The sequence below is a fragment of the Prionailurus bengalensis genome, chromosome A1 (genome assembly GCF_016509475.1).
Source record: "Prionailurus bengalensis isolate Pbe53 chromosome A1, Fcat_Pben_1.1_paternal_pri, whole genome shotgun sequence".
Taxonomy (NCBI): Eukaryota; Metazoa; Chordata; class Mammalia; order Carnivora; family Felidae; genus Prionailurus; species Prionailurus bengalensis.
Window position 1 is genome coordinate 237,800,779 of NC_057343.1, and position 21,186 is coordinate 237,821,964.

Below are 21,186 nucleotides of genomic sequence, written 5' to 3' on the forward strand. Positions count from 1 at the left end.
CCAAGGGCTTACTCTTCTTGGATATAAAGGATTTGATGTCTATAGCCCTTAATAAAGTGGGCAGCAATTATTAATATAGTAATACTTTATTAGTTGAACCGAAACCAGAGATAGAAATGTTTCAAGGTTTAGACTTATAACATTAAAGCCAAATTAAAATAAGTCCAAGAAAAAGTCTGTGAACTTAATTTAGCTGAGTTCTACATTTTCAAAGGAGAACCAGTGATTTCGTTACTCCTGGTGGTTAAAAGGGACAGAACAGCGCTGAACTTTGCATTTCTGGACGTACCAGCCTTTCATTAAATCGGAACGCCGAAGCCAGCAAAACTTGTCGTGAGCAGAAAGTGGGGCGTTGTGCCAGTGTCACATGCTTCCCAGAGGCGCCCGGGGCTGGCCAGAGCCCTCCGCTCCCCGGTGGCCTGCGAGAACCCGGCGCTGGGAGCTTTCCCGGCGCAGCAAGAGGAAATTGCAGCCGTCCCTTCCTTACATGCAGGCAATTAGCAAACCGTATAAATTTCAGAGGGAAGTGAAGGGCTCTGAGTCTTTGAGAAGCGTGAGAGTTCTTGGCCACGGAGTCACTGACCGCAGAAAAAGTGTCACTGTGGCGACCGCCCCGGTGACCACGGCTACGGGGAGGCATCGTCTTTACGTGCGAGTATTCACCTCATGTGCGGGTTCTAGGCCCAAACGCCCTGGAAGGTGATGGCAAGAATTGCTCCCAAATACAGAAAGATGTAAACACACCCAGGACTAAGTGTCTGCGTTTTTAAACATCCTTCCAAGAGGCGCATTAGAATTCTCCGAGGAGGGATTATTCCTTAACAAGTTACTTGAGGTAAAGGGAAAAATGGCAGAATTTTCCATCTAAAATGGGCACCGGGGGGTTGTTTGGGTGGTTTTGCAAAATCTGCTCGGGTTCTGTGCCCGGTCAGCACCTCCTTTCGGGGTTTGGAAGTCACAGGGCTGGTAGAGGGCCGCACCTGGCCAGGCGAGGGGGGGCGACGCACCTCTCACTTCCCCAGCCCCCAAGGCTGGGGGCCGGGGGGCTGAGCCTGCAGGAGTGCTGTGGTATTCTCACCGCTCCCCACCGTCTCCTCTGTGTCCAATCAGCATTTTGTCCTCACGACGGACCCAACGTTGCCTGTCACGGCGTCTTCTACTTTGGGCATCTCCATGTCGTAAACATCGGTAGAGCACAGTATAGTTCTGAGTGACCAAAGCAAGATTTTAACATATACGTGTGCTTTCATTTCTAAAAATATCCACAAATCGAGGCGCCTGGGGGCTTAGTCCATTAAGCTTCGACTTTTGGTATCAGCCCAGGTCAGGACCTTGCAGTTTGCAGGACTGAGCCCCACGTCGGGCTCTGTGCTGGGCACACAGCCGGCTTCTCTCTCTGTCCCTCTCTCTCTGCCCCTGTGCCGCTCTCTCTCTCAAAATAAATACGCATTTAAAAATATCTACAAATACGTTTTGATTTGCCGACATAGCGGTAAGAAGCATGACTTAATTTTTACATTCGGAACAAACGTCTGTTGTGTGTGGGTCCGTGTGTGTATGTGTGTGTGCGCGTGTGTGCGTGTTTGCGTGTGCGTGTCTGTAGGGACTGAGCGCTTCGGGTTTGCACGGTGAGCGGTGTGCCAGAGTCCAAGGGCAGGAGGAGGTAGCCTGGCTCTGCCTCCCCCTTCGGGTTTGCAAGAAGGAGAGACGGGCCCCTGGCCGGGTGAAAACCGCGGGACCTTGCAAACATTGGAGGTGGGGGCAGCGCCCGTCCGAGTGGGAGGCCTAAGCCACAAGCCCCTGTCCCTGGGAGAAGTGTGGGCAGCTGGGCAGAGAACGAGTCTAACAGTTCAGCAGGGGAGCCGCTGCTCGCAAAGGTGCTCTCACCAGAGACAGTGAAGCTTCGTACTTTAGGGACACCAGTGGGCTCGCCAGAAATGGCCCTCGCAGGATGCTTGATTGCCGCCGGTCTCCTGGACGAGCAGCCCCAGCGCCTGGACCCGGCGTCAGCCCACGGGCCTGACACTCTTCTCCGTCGCGGGCCTGGAGGACGACGCGGGGCCGGCGGGCCCCATCCACGCCGTGGCGAGAAGTTCCGCTTTCTCCCCGCTGGGCCCGGCTGCGGGCTCTGCGGAGCCACCTGCCACCGCGCGTTCTGCAAACTAAGTCCCGCTCCACGCCACGTCGCGTGGCCGCCAGCGGGGCCGGGGAGGTGAGGGCTGTGGGTTCCCGCACGCTGCACCCGGTTTCTCCCCTGTGCCTCCCGCTGGCCACGCGCCTTTCCACCGCGGACCCACGCGTCTTCTGGAAGGTGTCCTCTCGGGGCTGTGCCGCTACCCCTTTCCATCGATTCCTGCCTGGCGGATTCACTGGAGCCCCAGGGGGAGGGGACGTGCGGAGGGGCCCCGCGGGCAGGGGCAGTGCGCGGGAGCTGCGGTCAGCCCTGCCCGGCTGTGTCTCCACGGACCCCCAGCGCCCAGCACCCTAACGGGGGAAGCCGCTCCTCAGTCCCTCGGGTTCTAGGAGTTTTCCAAACAGCTTGCCAGGATCCAAGGGATAGACGGCTAGAGCTGACACTCAGACCCACCTCCCTGTTGAACGGGTGTCTCCTTCCGGGGCCAATGCGCTCTGGCCCCGTGGCTGCCGTGTTCATGGGAACTCTTCCAAATGGGACCTACGCTCATAGATTTGCTGCTGCGGCCCGTACCTGGGTCTCCAATCTCCTTGCAGGCAAGGGTACGGCCGGAAAGGTCACAAAGGAACACTGGCCTTCCAACACAACCAGAAACAACAGCGACAAAGCAGGACTTTGGAGGCTCACCGAGGGATTTCACCGGAGCCACTGCACAGCCGTGGAAACAGGGCTGACGGCAAACTTCACACAGACCACTTCTGTTTGGAAACCCAAAGTCCTCCCTCATGAAAATTTATGGTAAATTTTCCAGCAGCGTAAACGAGTACCCTTAAAAACCTTTCCAGACAGACTAATAAAATGCAAGCTCATTCAAAAAAGAAAAAAAAAAAAAAAAACACCAAAAAACCCCTCTCTGCTTTCCTGAAAAGTGATCCACCCTTAAAACTGCTAGGATTCTTTGAAAAAGATAAAGAAAGTGGCTAACAAATTGTGAGGGAAGACCGAGGTGTCAGGAATGAGGAAGCTGAACAGCACGAGGAGCTGGACGCGTGTGCGGAAGGACAGAGGGGTGCTCAGGCCCCCGCCCAAGCATGTGCTCAGTTCCAGGAGGCCTGACCGGTAGGGGGCCACTCAGTGTACAAGGGGAAAGACAAACTCGGTTAGATGCTAATACAGGCTTAGTGAGAACTCCAGGATAGTGTTTGACGTTGGGCAGCAATCAACCTATATACTCTTACCCTAGGTAATTGCTAAAGAATATGTCTGACTTCCCTCAGCAATGAAACAAGCAGGAGAGTCATAAAATAATGTTACTTTCTTTTTTTAAAATTTTTTTTAACATTTTAGTTTTATTTTTGAGACAGAGAGAGACAGAGCATGAACGGGGGAGGGGGAGAGAGAGAGGGAGACACAGAATCGGAAGCAGGCTCCAGGCTCCGAACCATCTGCCCAGAGCCCGACGCGGGGCTCGAACCCACGGACCGCGAGATCGTGACCTGAGTTGAAGTCGGACAGTTAACCGACTGAGCCACCCAGGCGCCCCAAATAATGTTACTTTTGAAAAACAAATAATCCAATGAAGAAATGGGCAGAAGACATGACTAGACAGTTATCCAGAGGAGACATCCAGTTGGCCAACCGACACATGAAAAGATGCTCAACATCCCTCATCATCGGGGAAACACAAACCAAAACCACAATGAGGTACCACCTCACACCTGTCAGAAGGGCTAAAATTAACAACTCAGGAAACAACAGGTGTTCGTGAGGATGTGGAGAAAAGGGGACCCTCTTGCACTGTTGGTGGGAAGGCAAACTGGTGCAGCCACTCTGGAAAACAGTATGGAGGGTCCTCAAAAAGTTAAAAATAGAACTACCCTGCGACCCAGCAATCGCACGACTAGGTATTTATCCAAAGGACATAAAAATGCTGATTCAAAAGGGTACATGGACCCCAGCATTTATAGCAGCACTATCAACAATAGCCAAAGTATGGAAAGAGCCCACGTCCATGGACTGACAAATGGATAAAGAAGATGTGGTACACACACACACACACACACACACACACACTGGAATATTACGCAGTGATCAAAAAGAATAAAATCTTCCCATTTGCAACAATGTGGATGTAATTAGAGTGTATTACACTAAGCGAAAGAAGTCAGTCAGAGAAAGACAAATATTATGATTTCACTCGGATGTGGAATTGCAGAAACACAACAGATGAACATAGGGGAAGGGAAGGAAAAATAAGGTGAAAACAGAGGGGGAGGCAAACCATATGAGACTCTTAAATACAGAGAACAATCTGAGGGTTGCTGGAGGGGTGTTGGGTGGGGGGATGGGCTAGATGGGTGATGGGCATGAAGGAGGGCACTTGTTGGGATGAGCCCTGGGTGTCGTATGTAAGAGACGAATCACTGCGTTATACTCCTGAGACCAATACTACATACATGTTAACTAACTTGAATTTAAATACAAAAGGATCATGTTACAGATCTCTGTGCAAATGAGATGACAAAAACTCATCTTACGGGGAAACCTAAATACACATATGAAATGTGTTTCTAAACATGCATAAGATACAGTCCTTACATACAAAACGTGATACCCGTGTCCTCGCTGGACACATAGATCGCAATTTTGTCACAGTCCAGAACAGGTCTATCTGAGGTAGAAATACGACAAATGACAGTGCAAGAAACAGCAAAATGCAAAACAAATGCAAATAGTATTTCAGTATTTGGGGACAGATGAAATTGTCACTATGCTATCGAGATTCTCTAATAGGGTCGTTTGCTTTAATTTAACTTAAGGGAAGGAATTTCCCTTTGAAATCTTGCACGGCCTTGAAGCAATTAGTTGCAAATAAGAGGGTATAAAAGGGCAACCATGTAGCTATTGTAGCTGATCCTCTGGGCGCGAAGATGCTTGTGCTGTGTGCTTTCTGCCAAGGTAGGGTCACAGCCGGTACACGTGTGTGAGTAGGCGATTTCCGTCTAGACAGGAACAATCAGGAAGCGTAGATCTATTTGTGTCTGTACCGTGTTTACGTCGTGTTTCAAATCGATACTAGTTGGCATTCATGAGATTCACTGGTATTCAACTTGCTGCCTCACTTTCTTGGGGCTGTAGAAACATCCCCCTTAGAGCATGATCTCGTGTGAACAATTGTCAGATAAATACAGGAGCCGGGAGTGTTCTGTGCAGCTGTATGGTATTGGTATTTAATGCCCAAAACGTTTGCTTTTTTCCCCCTTAAATTTATTTATTTTGAGAGAGACAGAAACAGTACGAGCAGGGGAGGGGCAGAGAGAGAAGGTGAGAGAGAATCCCAAGCAGGCCCTGCATTGTCAGTGCAGAGCCCAGCGTGGGGCTGGAACCCATGAACGATGAGATGATGCCCTAAGTCAAAACTGAGACTCGGGGCGCCTGGGTGGCGCAGTCGGTTAAGCGTCTGACTTCAGCCAGGTCACGATCTCGCGGTCCGGGAGTTCGAGCCCTGCGTCAGGCTCCGGGCTGATGGCTCAGAGCCTGGAGCCTGTTTCCGATTCTGTGTCTCCCTCTCTCTCTGCCCCTCCCCCGTTCATGCTCTGTCTCTCTCTGTCCCCAAGATAAATAAACGTCGAAAAAAAATTAAAAAAAAAAAAAACTGAGACTCGGATGCTTAATGGACTGGGCCACCCAGATGCCCCTGCTTTTTTTATGGTTGTGCCCAGCTTAACCTGCCGGGATTACAAAAGTGCTACCTACAGTCCTCTTCCCGCAACGCTTCACTGCCTGCCTCCCTTGCCACCTTGGTCCCCAGCATGCTTTCTCCCTGCTGCACAGGACCAGCTCGGCTCCTGACTTTGGAGCTTCTCGCTCTGCAGCTGCCATGCCTCTTCTCTGTGCCCAGCTGCCTGAAGGCCCAGGAGGGAGGAGGCCTGCTCAGCAAGGGGCCACCCCTGGGCATTAAAGTGGGCAGGGCAGGCCCTTCCTTCCAGCCTACCACGCTGGCACAGGTCGGTCCCGCCCCAACCCCACAGAGCACAGCTGACACCTAGTGCGCCAGTCATTTCCACTTGGAACTGGGACAGGAGAGGAAGCAGGAGGCAGGCTCTGGTGAAAGGTGTGGTTGAGGGGGAAGGGCCCCCCACCACCGTGGCCCGAGATGGGGCCACAAGACCCCACTCTCGTGGAGCCATGCCAAAAGGCCCTCTTCCACTGGCTCCACACAGGCTTTAAAGAGTCTTGCAGGGTAGTGTAGGACAAGTCGGGGGAGAAGGGCCTGTCCAAGGGGCAGGCTCTGTGACCTTGGACGAGTCGTATAATCGCCCAGAGCTCAGCTGTGACTAAGGCAATCCTGCGGAGTAACCGGGAGTGTGCGTCACCTCGCGGCTGGCTTGATATCTCCTAGAAGTTCAACACACGCCAGTCGTCTCTTCTTTCCCATCGCCAGCTTTGAAAGCATCCACTGGCTGGCAGAGTGGCTGAAATTGAGGCTGTTATTAGCAAACAAGGACGCGGTGGAGGTACCTGAACTCTGTGGAGCTGGTGAAGGTGTGGGTGACAGGAGCCACCCTGGAGAGCTCTTGGGTAGCCCCTGCGGGATGAAAACGAACCCATGCAGATGCTGGGGACCAGTGCCTTTATTCCAAGACATGTTCGTGTGTGGTCTTAGAACATGTTCACAGACTTTTCGACACACCCCTTCTCAAGAGTTAGAGATTGGTTTCTACCCCCTTGTGTGTGGACTGGACTTAGTGACTCACTAAAGAAGAAATGCAGCAGAAGTAATGGGCTGTCGCTTCCGAGGGTAAAAAGACGCTGGCTCTTGTCTTGGCTGTGCCTCTGTCTCCCCTCACCCTCTCTCTCTCTGTCCTCTCTGTCCCTGTGTCTCTTTCTCTTGATATCTGTCTCTATCAATTTGTGTCTTCATTTCTCTCTCTCTTTCTCTGTCTCTGTATGTTTCTCTGTCTCTGTCTCTGTCTCTGTCTCTCATCACTTGCTCTAGAGGAAGTCAGCTCCTATGTCATCAGATCCCTCAGGCAGCCTATAGACAGGCCTATGTGATCAGGAGCTCAAGCCAGCAGCCAAAAGCCAGAGACGACCTGGGGCCTATGAAGAGCCATGAGATTGAGCTTGAAGGGGGGTTTTCCCCTGGTAGGACCTTCAGATGAGACTACAGCCTCAGCCAATCACTCAAGAGTTTTGTTACAGCCTCGTGAGAGATCTTCAGCCAGGATCACCCAGCTGAGTCGACTCCAGGTCCTGACCCCCACGCTTGTTGTTTTGAGTTGCAAAGTTCTGGGGGGTATTTTGTTATGCAGCAATAGCTGACTAGTACAATACCTTTCAGAAAGGGGTGCATACGTGCACTTCTTGACTTACCCAGAAATGCTTACAGCAGCATTGTTGGCAATGACCCAATATCTGTAAACAGGGGAGTCGATATCTGGGTTGTGCCTGTGCATCTGTGCTATTCCACCTTTGCATGTGAATAAGAATGAATGAAGTATGACCACGTGCCTTGTCGGGAGCGAATCTCAAATGTGGGGTCCGGTGCGAGAAGTCGGACACGAGGGCCTACGCACCATATTCTATTATGGAAAGCTGCACAATAGAAAAAAGAAACATGTGTGTTATTAGGAGGCGGGAAAGAGGTTAGCTTATAACACCAGACCTGAAGTGTGTAATTTGTGACCTAAGTGGGTTAGATTTGACCTTTTCCGGGGAGCGCTGGTATGCAAAGGCTTCAGCCTCTGTCGGGCCTGCTCAGCTCTGCCTTCAGGGCACCACAGAGGCAGCCTCAGGAAATACATAAGCAAATGGGCCTGACTGCATCCCAATAAAAGTGTTTACAAAAGCGGCTACAGTTTGGACTTGGGCCCAGGGGCCAGAGTTTGCTAAATCCTGCTTAAAATCTGGTAATTCCAAACACTGTGACCGTGTTGAAGTATAGTTTTATCATTTCAGAGCTTTCAGACCTATGCTAAAATGAAAACAAGACAATATTTCAGCTTCATTTCTCCTACTTAATAGAAGAAATAAACAGAGTGTGGAGTGAGAGACGCTAAACTTTCCAAATGCTCGTGAAGGCTTTCTAGCTCAGGGTTGGGAGTGAGGAGTCAGTGTGGCTCCCTGAGGTCGAAGTGTTCAGGCCCCACACAGCCAAAGGCCCTGCTCGGGCTGCTGGATGAGGTTCCCAGTGCGGGGTTCCAGTCCCAGCTTCAGCGTAAGCTCCTTGATCCCCAGTCACCAGATCACGGAGCCACAGTGAGAAAATAAACGTCTTTTCACCTTGATATAAACTAAAATCTCTCTTTTTTTTAATTTTTTAAATGTTTTTATTTAGTTTTGAGACAGAGAGAGACAGCATGAGCAAGAGAGGGGCAGAGAGAGAGGGAGACACAGAATCCGAAGCAGGCTCCAGGCTCCGAGCCGACAGCACGGAGCGCGATGCGGGGCTCGAACTCACAGACTGAGAGATCATGACCTGAGCTGAAGTCAAGAGCCGGCCGCTTCACTGACTGAGCCACCCAGGGGCCCCTAGATCCGAGGTTTCCAAAGTAGAGTTGGTAACACCTTCAAACACATTTTGGGATAATTGTGATGGACGGTATACAGATGACTATTAAAAATCCAAAGGAAAATGAAACACATAGAACAATATATTCTGTCTTTATTTCCCATTGGAAAAAAGAAGTTACCAAGAAAGGGCACTGCTGTGATCTTTACCCCCACTCTGTGAGATGTCTGAGCTCACCGGGCAAGGCCGCCTGATCCTGTAGGACGCGTGTCTGGGGACGGAGAAGCCCAGGTCATGGAATCCGCCCTTCACCGATGACGACAGCACCAGGCTCCCTCATTCTACTTTCTCTGAGCATAAATATCACTAGGTGACAACACGCGTGTGCTGTGGGGCCAGGAAGCTCTCGCCAGCTGTACACACCCTGAGTTGTTCTCCTGTACCGGCTTCCAAGTAAAGTCTGCAACATGCAGCATTCTACTAAAACAACCCATAAACTGTCCCCAGCAGTGGACGAAAGGAGAGGTGCCTTCCCTACTTATCACCAGGGCAGGTGAAGTGCGGTCTAGCTGAGGGCGAAAGGGATGCCTGCCATCAGACGTCCACACACGTGGCAGAGTGTGGCCGGAGATGGCACGTCATCGCCGCACAGCCTGATGGCGGGAGAAGGTAGGCGGGACACACGTCCCTCCAAGCTCTGGGCCTGTTGATGTTTTCTCCAAACAAACAACCGGCTCCCCAGCCAGTAACCGAGTGACCACACTGGAGAGGCAAGAATGTTCAGTCTTCTTCACGATAGGACGTTTTAAAATCCCGAGTGCATTTTCGGACCCAGGTCTAAAGGAAGTGGCCAAAATAAAAAAAATGAAATAAAATGAAATAAAATAAAGCTGTGCTGGGCCCTAGACAGGGAGCAAAAGGGTAGGCGTGGCTTTGGCCACGGGGCTGGTCAAGTGAGACTTTTTTATCTGTTAGTGTCTCTTCCTGGATGGTATCGGTACCAGGTAGAGCACCAAGATAAAGGTTAACTTAATTTCAGTTCCATTGTCATCAAGAGACTTCAAAAAACTCACAATTTCATGGAGCACCATATCAAGTAATCACTACGTCCATGGAAACCTGCGGGTCACAAGGGCGTCAAGCAGACGAAGACAAAAGGAAGAACCCATCTCCTAGGTTCATCCGTGGAATGTCTACCAGATTCTGTGCCTGACTGGTGTGCAGTCTAAGAGGGCCAGTCAGAAGCCCGGCACTCATCTGTGTAAAGCTCTTAGCTGAGACAACCCCTCCCGAGATAAGTAATTCAAGTAAGTGAAAAATAGGCAAAGAGGAAACACAGACAAAAATCTGGTGTTCTTCAACATGTCCCCCCCCCCCCCCCCCCCCCCCGTTGTATGGTCAGGCAGTCCGGATGGCAAGTATAGTCAGAGAAACCAGCTTGATGGGGAGATGTGATGAACATCTTCCAAGGGGCGGACGTAATTCAGAATTCTCTTTAGACTCTGCCAGCAAGTTACGATAACACCCCATCTGGGGCTTTGATGCTGAAGAATCTGTATTTATATAGAGACAGGTGTTTGTGTAATCCCAGCTGATGCTTCCTTGGACCAGTTGAAGTTGTAGGTAGCCACCTTGAAGATGCCCCCCAGGGCACCCGTCTGGATCCCGCCTATGGCCCCTGGAGGTCAGGATCCTGCTATACAGCTGCCCCATATTTGCTGGGAAGGCAGGCATCTTACTAACAGGCATAGGAGAGAGGATATGGGAATATCACTGCTTCTCAAATAGGCTCTTATTTATAGGCAACAGCTTTACTGCGTTGTATTTTGCATACCAAACTCGGTGCTTGGGATCCGTGGGGAATGCATTCAACATTCAACATTTCTATGGGATGCGTGTGTGTGTGGGTGTGGGTGTGGGTGCGTGTGAGATGCATCTGCGGGTCTGTTCAAAACCTATCTTGGATCATATTTGAAAATTCTCAAGTTTTTTGAAACGGAATTGTGTTTATTTGCATGCTGGAGGCAGCACAATGAACAAACCACATTTTTGTGTGTGTAGATTTCAACTTCGTGATCAGGGAACACGAAGAGCTAGTCTACTTATAGACAATAGGGAATCTCTTTCCCTTCTGGTTGGAAAAAAAAAAAGATAATAGCACTCCTTAACATTCGGGCTTTTTTCTCTTTCTCTCTCTTTTCTCCCGGATTAGTATGAGATGGAAGGAGCCCAGATGAGCCCTGAAGAATCCCTTACTGGGGAACCATGTTAATATAATTCAGAGTGAACCTCATGCCTGTGTTTCTCTGACTATTGCTCTGTCAAATATTTTTAGTATTGTTTAGTTTACTCATTCTGAGAGAGACAGTGAGTGAGTGAGTGAGTGAGAGAGGAGGCAGAGAGAGAGCGAGAGAGAGAATCCCAAGGAGGCTCTGCCGTGTCAGTGTGGAGCCCAACATGGGGCTTGGTCCCATGAACCATGAGATCATGACCTGAGCCGAGATCAAGAGTCAGATGCTTAACCCACTGGGCCGCTCAGGCACCCCCACCGATGCCGAATATTTTTAAATGCAACTGACGCCTGTCATCATCTTACTATACCCCGCCGTTGAAGAAACGGATCATCAAGGGAAAAGCGTGGCCTGTTACTGATGTCTCTTGGATTTCAACAACCACCACAATCACCGACTTGAGATCATCGTACGTTTCGAAGCGAACTTTCCTCACGGTGATACTTAAATGTTGCTGACCATAGAGGTCTGACCCAGGATGCCCTCCTCCCGGGGCTAACTCTTTCCTTCCCTCCCAGGGAAGGTTAGCCTCCGCCCACCCCACCCCCACCTGGGCCCCAGGCCCCGGGGGGAGTGGGGTGGGGAGGAAGAGGGGAGGGCTGGTGCTTTTCATCTCCCGGATACACTCCCTGACTGGATCCTGAAAAGTTCTCTGCAAGTGTGTTGGATAAACTCTATTGTAGAATTAATTGGTTCATCAAGAACATTAATTACACGTAGCCTGTAACATCTCAGGTTATCAAACGGCAGCCGGCACCAGCCCTGTGGCCTGGCACAGGCAAAGGGGATGGTGATCGGGGATTCCGAGTGACAGGAAGGGAGGAAATGGGTGGGGACGGTAGAAATGACTGGCCGTCCGCACTGCGCGTGTGTGGCAGCTGGTATTGCACCGCGTGTGCTCTTCAACCTGGCTGGGCTTCCATTACTCACCTCAAGGGACACAGAGACAGCAGTGTGGGGCTGAACACAGGCTGATGGGTGAAGACACAGTGGGGAAAATAATAAAATAATAAAATAAAACTGCTTTATAAAGCAAAGAAAGGGAGGAAGGAAGGAAGGGAGGAAGGGAGGGAGGGAGGAAGGAAGAAAGGAGGGAAGGAAGGAAGGAAGGAAGGAAGGGAAGAAGGGAAGGAGGGAAGGAAGGGAGGAAGGAAGGGAGGGAGGAAGGGAGGGAGGAAGGAAGGAAGGGAGGAAGGAAGGGAGGGAGGAAGGGAGGGAGGGAGGGAGGGAGGGAGGAAGGGAGGGAGAAAAGAAGGAAGGAGGGAGGGAGGGAGGAAGGGAGGGAGGGAGGAAGGGAGGGAGGAAGGAAGGGAGGAAGGAAGGAAGGGAGGAAGGAAGGGAGGGAGGAAGGGAGGGAGGGAGGGAGGGAGGAAGGGAGGGAGAAAGGAAGGAAGGAGGGAGGGAGGGAGGAAGGGAGGGAGGGAGGAAGGAAGGGAGGAAGGAAGGAAGGAAGGGAGGGAGGGAGGGAGGGAGGAAGGAAGGAAGGAAGGAAGGAGGGAGGGAAGGAAGGAGGGAAGAAAGGAAGGAAGGAAGGGGGGGGAAAGAGGAGAGGAAAACAAAAACAAAAATTGGAAAATACAAGGGAAGGTTGATACAGAGAACAGTGGCCATTCTGGCCACCCCGCCTCTTTAGCAGGGGTCTTGGGCCATATCCGGGAAAGCCTCTGGGGAGGGGTGCGTGGGTGTGGGCAGTGGAGCATCTCATCAGAAGTGGTGATGTTCCGCTCTTGTTTCTGGAGGAACTTCCTCCCAGAAGTGGTGAGCTCCTTTTTCTAAGATACTTCCTTTCCTGCTGCATAGTGAGGTCATTTCCGCTTGGATGAAACCGCTCAATGTTTCCTCTTTCAAGAGGCAGAAGTAATCTGTCGAAAGACATGAGGTAGCAATGGGGCGATGTCAGCGAGCGTTGCCACCCGGCAGGGCTAGTGGGGCTGGGTCCTCGGGAGGTCAGACCAGACCCTGGAGGCGGCATGCGTGTTTCGGGGGGTCCTGGCGCGGAAGCTGTATAGAGGAACCTACCTGCCCTGAAGATCAGGAAGGACTGTGTGGACGTGGGCGCAGTGCCCCAGGGTCGCGTACTTAGCATACGTGTGTACGTGCCACTTGTGAAGGACGCGGGACAGAAAGCTGACTTTGTACCAACGTCCAACGCCACAGGTCACACTGGTTACAACGCTGCTCGGGCATCACACATCGGCATTGAACGTGCGAATCGCATGGCGCTGCTCAGCCTGGGAGAGCGCTGTCTGGTAGCTTGGGGTTTGAGGCAACGCAGACTGGGGCAGCCGCTCTGGCAAACAGAACGGAGCTTCCTCAGAGAGTTAAAAATAGAACTACCCTACGACCCAGCCGTCGCTCTGCTGGGTATTCGCCCAAGGATTGCACGAACGCCAATGCAAAGAGATTCGCACACCTCGCTGTTCATGGCGTTTTTTACAATAACAGGATTTGCAAGCAGCCCGGGTGCCCGCCTGCGGCCGAATGGATGAAGAGGATGGGGCGCGTAGGTCTGTTACTCGGCGGGAAAATAGAAAGTGAGACCTGCCATCTGCAACAACATGGGTGGACCTAGAGTGTGTCATGCTAAGTGAGATAAGTCACACCGAGAAAGACGGATCCCGCGTGATCTCACTCCTAGGTGGAATCCAAATCAACAAAACAAAGGACGAAAGCAGAAAGGGACTCCTAAACACAGGACTGATGGTTGCCCGAGGGGAGGGGAGAGGGAGGGCCAAAGTGGGTGAAAGGGGCTTCCAGCTACAGGATGAGTAAGTGGCAGGAATAAAAGGCACAGCACGGGGAACGTCGGCAATGGTGTCGTGCCGTGCGGGGACGGACCTTAGCTGCCCTCGCTGTGAGCCCAGCATCGCATCGCAGAGAGGCTTGCTGAATCCGTATATTGTGCACCTGAAACTCATGCACCGTTGAGGCCAACTCTATCTCAATTAAAACATAATAAAATCACCCTCAAAAATTAATTCCATTAAATTAAAAAAAAAAGACGAGAAACGGTTTTAAACTGGACATTGCCCAGCGTTGACATGACGACCGACCTCCACGCAGGAGATAGATGCTTCCGTTTCTGACTTTACGTGTGTGGCCTGCAGGGGGCGGTGCAGCTGTGGACCAGTGTCCAGGAGACGGGCTCTCCTGCCCCATCATTGGCTCCAGCCTGGCATCAGGTGCTGCCTTTGAACCTCGTCCACCAGTAACTGCGAAGATATTGGACAAAGTGCCTCCAGCAGGCAGCACAACCGTCGGAAGAGAGGCCGTGAGACTCGCTTATGTAGCAAATGCACCATCCACCTGTGTGGGTCTCCCGCAGGAGGAGGGGTGCGGGTCGGCTGCATCATGGGGTCCAAACCCTAAAGGCCACCGTCGGAGCGTCGGGGGACATGTTTTCAGGTGCTGCTTGCACAAGTCACCTCACTTTCAAGGCTATTAGGGCATTTAGAAATATTGATCACTGTGATCGTACGAAGACCAATGAAGTTTCAAGTTTGCCATGATTTATTCACGTGGTTAATGTTTTTCCTTCCCATAATACAGCTTCTTAAAAAAAAAATACGCCATTTCCTCTTCTTTCTCTGCCCTCCCTCCTCCTCCTTTGAAGGAGGCTTCCTTCCAAGGATGAAGAGTCAGAAAATTGGATTTGCTGTGTCAGGGAGATAAAGCCAGGAAGTGTCTCTTTGCAAGGGCTTCCCTACCTCTTTGGAGCCCCAGAGCCAGTCACCTGGGAGGAAACACGACACAAAATGCCAGCTCTTCATTTAGCAAAGACAAAAGGTGTGCTAAAAAGGTCCACTTCAAAAGGCATCGGATTACTAATCAGGCTAATGACCTGATAGGCAAATCCCCAGATCCGAAGCCCCCATTGTGTTCTCTCCCCGGACCACTTACTGAAGTCCTTTTGGCTTTTGCCTATTGAAATCCTGCTGCTCCCCAGGTACCCCCTCCCCCCCAAAAAAGGCATTTGTCAGTCTACATTGTTCAAAGACTATTCCCGAATAGCTTCCCGGTTTTAGTTTTTCCTTTTCTTTAAAAAAAAAAATGGAGAGAGAGAGAGGGAAAGAGAGAAGAAGAAAGGAAAGAAAAGGAAACAGAAAGCTGAGTTAAATGGATTAACCACCTTTTCAGTGCGGTGAGGGGAAAGATGCAGTGGGGGCTTTATCCCTCTGGAGGGGCTGAGCACTGCTTTTCAGATGCGCATATCCCTTTAATGACTTAATCACCTCATTACCTGACTTGCCGGGAGAATTGGTAAACGCTTGCTGGGCTGGCCTCTCCTTCCCCTACCCTCAAGTGATTAAGGGCGGGATTCCGGGGAGAAGAGCCATCCTTGGACCTTAAGATCCTGGAGATAAAGCGCCAGGCATAGAAAAACCAAAATAAACCCATTCAGCAGGAACTGTGAAGTGACTTATTGTAAATCCTCCCTTTGAAACCTTAGGCTCAGAAGGTTCACAGCAGCGTCTGCACACAGCCCTCCTGGTCACGGGCTTCTCAAGTGTCCTTCCTCGGCACTCTCTTTTATTTCTTTGACAGTTCGCTTTTATTTTTAAGGATTTTATAATTGCTTTCCTTATCCTGCGAGCAAACCTCTCTCCACAAGTGTTAGAAAAAGCCCGATTGTGAAGGATAAGGACCTAGAAGGAACCCATGAATAATTTCTTTGCTGAGGAGTTCAAGATTCGGAATACAGAAGCTGCCCGGGACTAGCCAACCCCAGGCTCCCCCTCTCCCCCTAGTGTGCATCTACACGAGGGGGAAATTCACACGGAACTGGGGTGGAGGGAGCCCCGTGTGGAAGTCCACTGTGCACCCTTGGCTTTTCCAATCCCTGCGATCGATCGCCTGTGAAGTCTTGCCGGGGGTGGGGAGGAAGGGGGGGGGGTCTGTAAAAGGTGACCTCTAGAGACTGATAACAAGTGGAGCTTCAGAAGGAGCCATAACCCCCGCCCAGAATGCCTGGGGGACAAGAGCACAGGCCTTCCAAGTCCCTTGAGCCTGCACCTCTTGGCTGCTCTCCAGCACAGACCTGAAGTCACTAGTGTCTCCAAACAAGGTGCCAGATTGTCCCTGGTGGCTCCCTTCTGACCACCGTGGAGAGGCAGGGCTCCTGGAGAGAGGAAACTGCCTGGGGGCTTTACTCGTGGCCCTGGAACGGAGGAAGCGAGCACACAAGGACCTCACTGAGTGCTGATGAGGAAGGGCATGCGACACTCACTTGAGACACACAGAGTGTCTCATGCTTCCCGGCTATCTAAGAATTGCTCTGTGACCAGCTTCTGTACTGCTGTCCCCACACCTTGCGTTTCAAAAGGTGATTCCTAAAGAGGATCCTTCACTGCCTCTGAGTCACAGAGCTGTTCCAGGAGTCCCACTGTGGAGGGGGCCACACTGTCCCCGGCTGTCTCCCCTCCAGTAGGTCCCTGGGAGGCCGGGCTCAGGAAGACACTCAGTCCTGTAGAGTTTGGCAGTTGTCCGTTAATGCTAACAGCAATGTTGAAAAGAACAGTCATTCGCAGAAGAGAATCACCTGTGCACGTGAGGAGGCGACCTCGCCGTCGGCCTGCATGGCCGGGCCAGTTGGACGGACACCTCAATGACTCAAGGAACGACACCATGTGTCCACTTACTGGTCAAGAGAGCCATCTGCGCTGGGCCCAGCCATTCCTCATGGGTTCCCACAGGGAAGGGTAAATAAGCAGAGAATATTTGTGCGTCTTGAAAAACTTCACCATCTCCTGCACTCAGGTGAGCACTGAGAAGAATGACAGAATCATCAAGTCCCGAGCAAAAAATCTTGGTTCAAAACAATCTGAAGAACAAAACAAAAAGACAACGGAAAAAAAAGGGAGGATCTTTCTGTTTCCCCGAAGACCAGTGACTACCAATCGTACAGGTACAGTTGAAGGAAAATCTAGTGATCACATGACCATATTCTGGGCGCACATATCAACTTGTTGGCTATAAAACACAGGATCTGAGAGATTTGATTAACTAGCCTTAGGTATTTCAAACACCAAAGGAAGATCTCTCCTTAAGAAACGGTTATTTATGTATGTATTTCCCAGGGGACCCAGGTAAACTTCCACAGCACTTACCAAAACTTAGAGAAGTTGGCCCCATCTCCAGTGGGTAGAGTGTTGCCTGTTTTACGTGCCCTCCAGCCTCCAAATCTGTCCCTCGTTCCCACCCACCCTCGGTCCTGCTGATGAGCTCGCCTTTTACTAAAAGGCAGACTGTGCTGAGATGTCCCACAAGTTGCTTTTGTTTCCCTTAAATTTTCTCCCATCAAGAACAGGAAAATCTCCCATGTAGAAGAAGTCTAAATATTCGGTGAATGTGCTTCCCCTTCCTCTCCCTACCAGTGGGTGCTGCAGAGTGACTGGGTTCCCCGAAGTGCAGTGCAGAGAGGCAGGAGGGGGGGGGTCACCTTCCGGGGGAGAACCCTGTCAAATGTGACCGCAGCCAGACGACCGAGGTCAGCACCAACAGTGATCAGTCATGTTGATAGCACACAATGAAAGTAGCACTTCTGTGGTCTTCCTCCAAGAGCCCACGACCCCAGTCCTAGCTGGTCCCAGGAGAAACCTCAGACGGACCTCCGTTGAGGGACAGGATACAAAATCCTTGAACAGAAGTCCTCAAGAACTGCCAAGGTCATCAAAACCAAATAAAGCTGAAGACACGGGCAACAGCCAAGAGGAGCCCAAGGAGACAGGACGCCCTGTTGTCATGTGATCTTCGGGATGAGATCCTGGAATAGAAAAAGCACAGCGGGAAAAGCCAAGGAGGTTCAAGCAAAGTGTGAGACTTTGGATGCTGACACCATACCCGCGCCGGCTTCTTAACGGTAACAAAGGCCCCGCCGAAATGCCGGGAACACAGAAAACTGGGTTCTGCGTAGATGGAGACTGTGTTCTTGCGACGTTTCTATGAATCTAAACGTATTCTCAATTAAAAAACTCAAATGAGATATAAAAAAATTACTCAGGACAAAACACATCACATCAGAGACTGGCCACTCTGGTTGTATTTGCATGGCATCCCTTCACTAAGACCGTTAACCCTCTGGTTTCACTGGAAATTCCAACTCACCTGGGCATGTGCTTCAACGTTATCACTGAAGGATGTGCGTGTGCGTGTGTGTGCATGTGCGTGACCTTCTAGCAGCCGCTGGCTGGTTTCTCAGTGCCTCTTCAAAACACACCTCTTACAGGTTGTCACCGTGTCGGGCTCTTTAACATACACCAGGCAGGTTCCGTCGCACCGGCCTTTTGAAGACCGTGCTGCCAGGGCTAATGGGACACACTTCTGTCCTTGTCCTACTCATCTCCTGAGCACTGGACGCGGTCAGCCATCCCCTTCTTCCAGGAAGCATGGGTCTCCTCGGACTTTTCAGAGGCCATGCTCTCCTGGTTTCTCTCCCCCCCCCCCCCCCCACCCCGTCTACCCTTCCTGATTTCGTTTGCCAGTTCGTTCTCTTCTTTGACATCCAATCACCATCTCAGGTGTCTGATTTCAAAATGGAGTCACTATGCACTTCTGAGCCCACTGTCTCCCACCCGGAGGCCTGACTGGCTTCCCAGCATCCACACTTGCCCCTTCGCCCAACTGCCACCAAAGCCGAACCTTCCCGCCACAGCTGAGAGAGATTTGACACACGTAATGAGGTCACGTCTTTCCCTCCTAAAACGTTCTAATGGCTTCCTGCTGTCCTTAGAGTCAAAAGCCCAGTCTTTATCAAGTCTGGCCCCTAATGACCGTCCAGGTCATACTGGCCCTTAATACCTTTATACTTTATATACCCAGGTCCCAGCAGAGACCCTCACTCACCACTAGGGGGTCCCTGGACACCTTTCCTGTCCAGCCTTGGGTCCTGGTTTTTACCACCAGGCTTCTTCTGTCTCCAGGCCAATGTGATTCCTTCAGCCCTTAGGACCCCAACAACAAACCATGTGCCCTTCTCGTGGTCATTAATTCACTTCTGTGGACCATTTGCCTGTCCATATTTGGTTTTTTCTTTTTTTTTTTTTTTTTTTCCTACTGGATTGCAGTGGTTTTGGAATCAGGACACATACCTTCCTATCTTCACTGTCCCACGAAGGCCTTTGGGGAGGAGGTCAACTCATGCTAAGTGGATCACGTTAACCCCAGAAACTACTCCCCTTTATAACCAGTATCTGATGGCAAAACTGACTTACAAATCCTGACTTCTGTTTTTTTGTATGTGTTCGTCCCACTCCATTGTAGCAATAATTGTCCGCCTCTTTGAAAACATAATTTCAGCAAATCAGTAGGTGGTGGGAGATTTGTCACTGTCTTTGAACTTGCGACTTTTTATTTGTTTTTATTTTTTAAAAATTTTTTAACGTTTATTCATTTTTGAGAGAGAGAGAGAGAGAGAGAGAGAGACAGAGTGTGAGTGGGGGAGGGGCCGAGAGAGAGGGAGACACAGAATCCAAAGCAGGCTCTAGGCTCTGAGTAGTCAGCACAGAGCCCGACGCGGGGCTCAAACCCACGAACTGTGAGATCATGATCTGAGCTGAAGTTGGATGCTCCACCGACTGAGCCACCCAGGCGCCCCATTACCTTGTGAATTTTTAGAAATTGAAGACAGTCCGCATCATCGAAGCAGGAAGGATTTTGAAACAGAGTCATAACAGGTGATCATGTTTGCTGTAGGAATTGTCTCAACGCCAGACAAGCGCTGAAACCTGGGACGGCCAGGAAACTCAAGCTGAGAGATAAGTGTCCATCGATCGACCCGGCCAGATCGCATGGTACCAGATGGGATTGTCCGCAGATGTGGCTTTGGTGCCCTGTCTTTTGTCTGAGTGCGGAGAAATCGCTGCGTCCTTTGGGGGCTCCATTAGCATTCGGAAGGACATTTTCATCCCTGGGTTCCATAAAATATCATGAATTGACTTGGAAGCAAGAGTGAAGCTGAGTAAAGCTTTAAGATGAAAATGTATCTAAAGGGATTAAGGTGACATATGGCGGTTCTTGAGGGGAGGAGGGGAGGCGTCTCAGATTTACACGAAATCTGTATTTAGAGCTGAAAGGCGATGCCTCTCCGAGGTGCCCCTGTCCCCCCGAGACCTGGAGGGGGCTCGGCCGGACCAGGGGAGGCTAAATAAAGTTTTTCCTTCTGTGAGGGGCTGGGAGTGACACGGGGAAACCTGGTCGCCTTTGTTTCCTATTGAAGACCCTCGGAGAGGAATGCCCACCCTTGTTTGGAGGGCTAATATCCGCTGCGAGACAAGGGGCACCCCTATTGTGCCGGTCAACAGTGGCTCTATTAGAAACATTCAATGCCTTTCCAGGGCTACACGATGTGTCCTGCAATTCCATTTTCTCCATGACCGCAGGAAAGGGAAATCAGGTAATTAAATGTGAGAAGTCAGAGGCCGGGCTGGGAGCCCTTTCTGCTCAGTTAGCTCTCCCCATGCAGCTGCCCAGCTGTGGCCGGGGGGCCGCACAAAGGCTCCGCGCTGCCCGGCGCACCGCGGAGCGCGCAGCCTCGTTGTCAGGAACCAGCAAGCCAGCCGTGTCCCGCTCCGTGTCCTTCTTCCCATCAACTTGAAAAGCTCCGGCGGGTGGGGGCCCCTGTCGCAGGACACGCTTTATGCTCCGGGCTTCATTGTCCGGGGGCAGATGTCGGAGCCCCGGGGGCGTGGTCGGAGCCCCAAATGGCCAGGAAAGAGCGCAGGAAGCCGGATGGGGGGGCAGGTGGGGCCGAGAGAAGCCGCGTGGACGCGCCAGGCGCTGGCGCGCGCGGAGCTGGCTTTCTGCCTTCGTTCCCCCTTTTCAGGGTTTTTTTTACAGGTGACTATGGTGCTGGGTATGAGGTCGACACCTTTAAGATGAAAAGACTCGGATGCTAATTGTACTCGAGGTGTTAGAAAGACTGATCAAGGAATCTAGACTTAAGGCTTATGGCCTTTGGGAAGGACACGGAACCTGGGGCCGCTGCTGCTGGGGAGGAGCCCACCCGGGTCCAGGCACTGCCCAGAGGGAGCTAGAGGGCCTCGCCTTCCACCCGAGGCTCCGGAAGGGCCGGCCACCTGTTCGGTTTGGCTTCATTGGGTTTCAATATAAATAACTATGTTTGACATTTCAATTTAGTTCTTACAGCTTTTAATACATTTTCATACTGTACTCTTCTACAGATAATTTACTTCCCAAGCTTTTGTGATAATAAGAAACTTGATGGGGGAAAAAAAAAAAACGTTCTCATT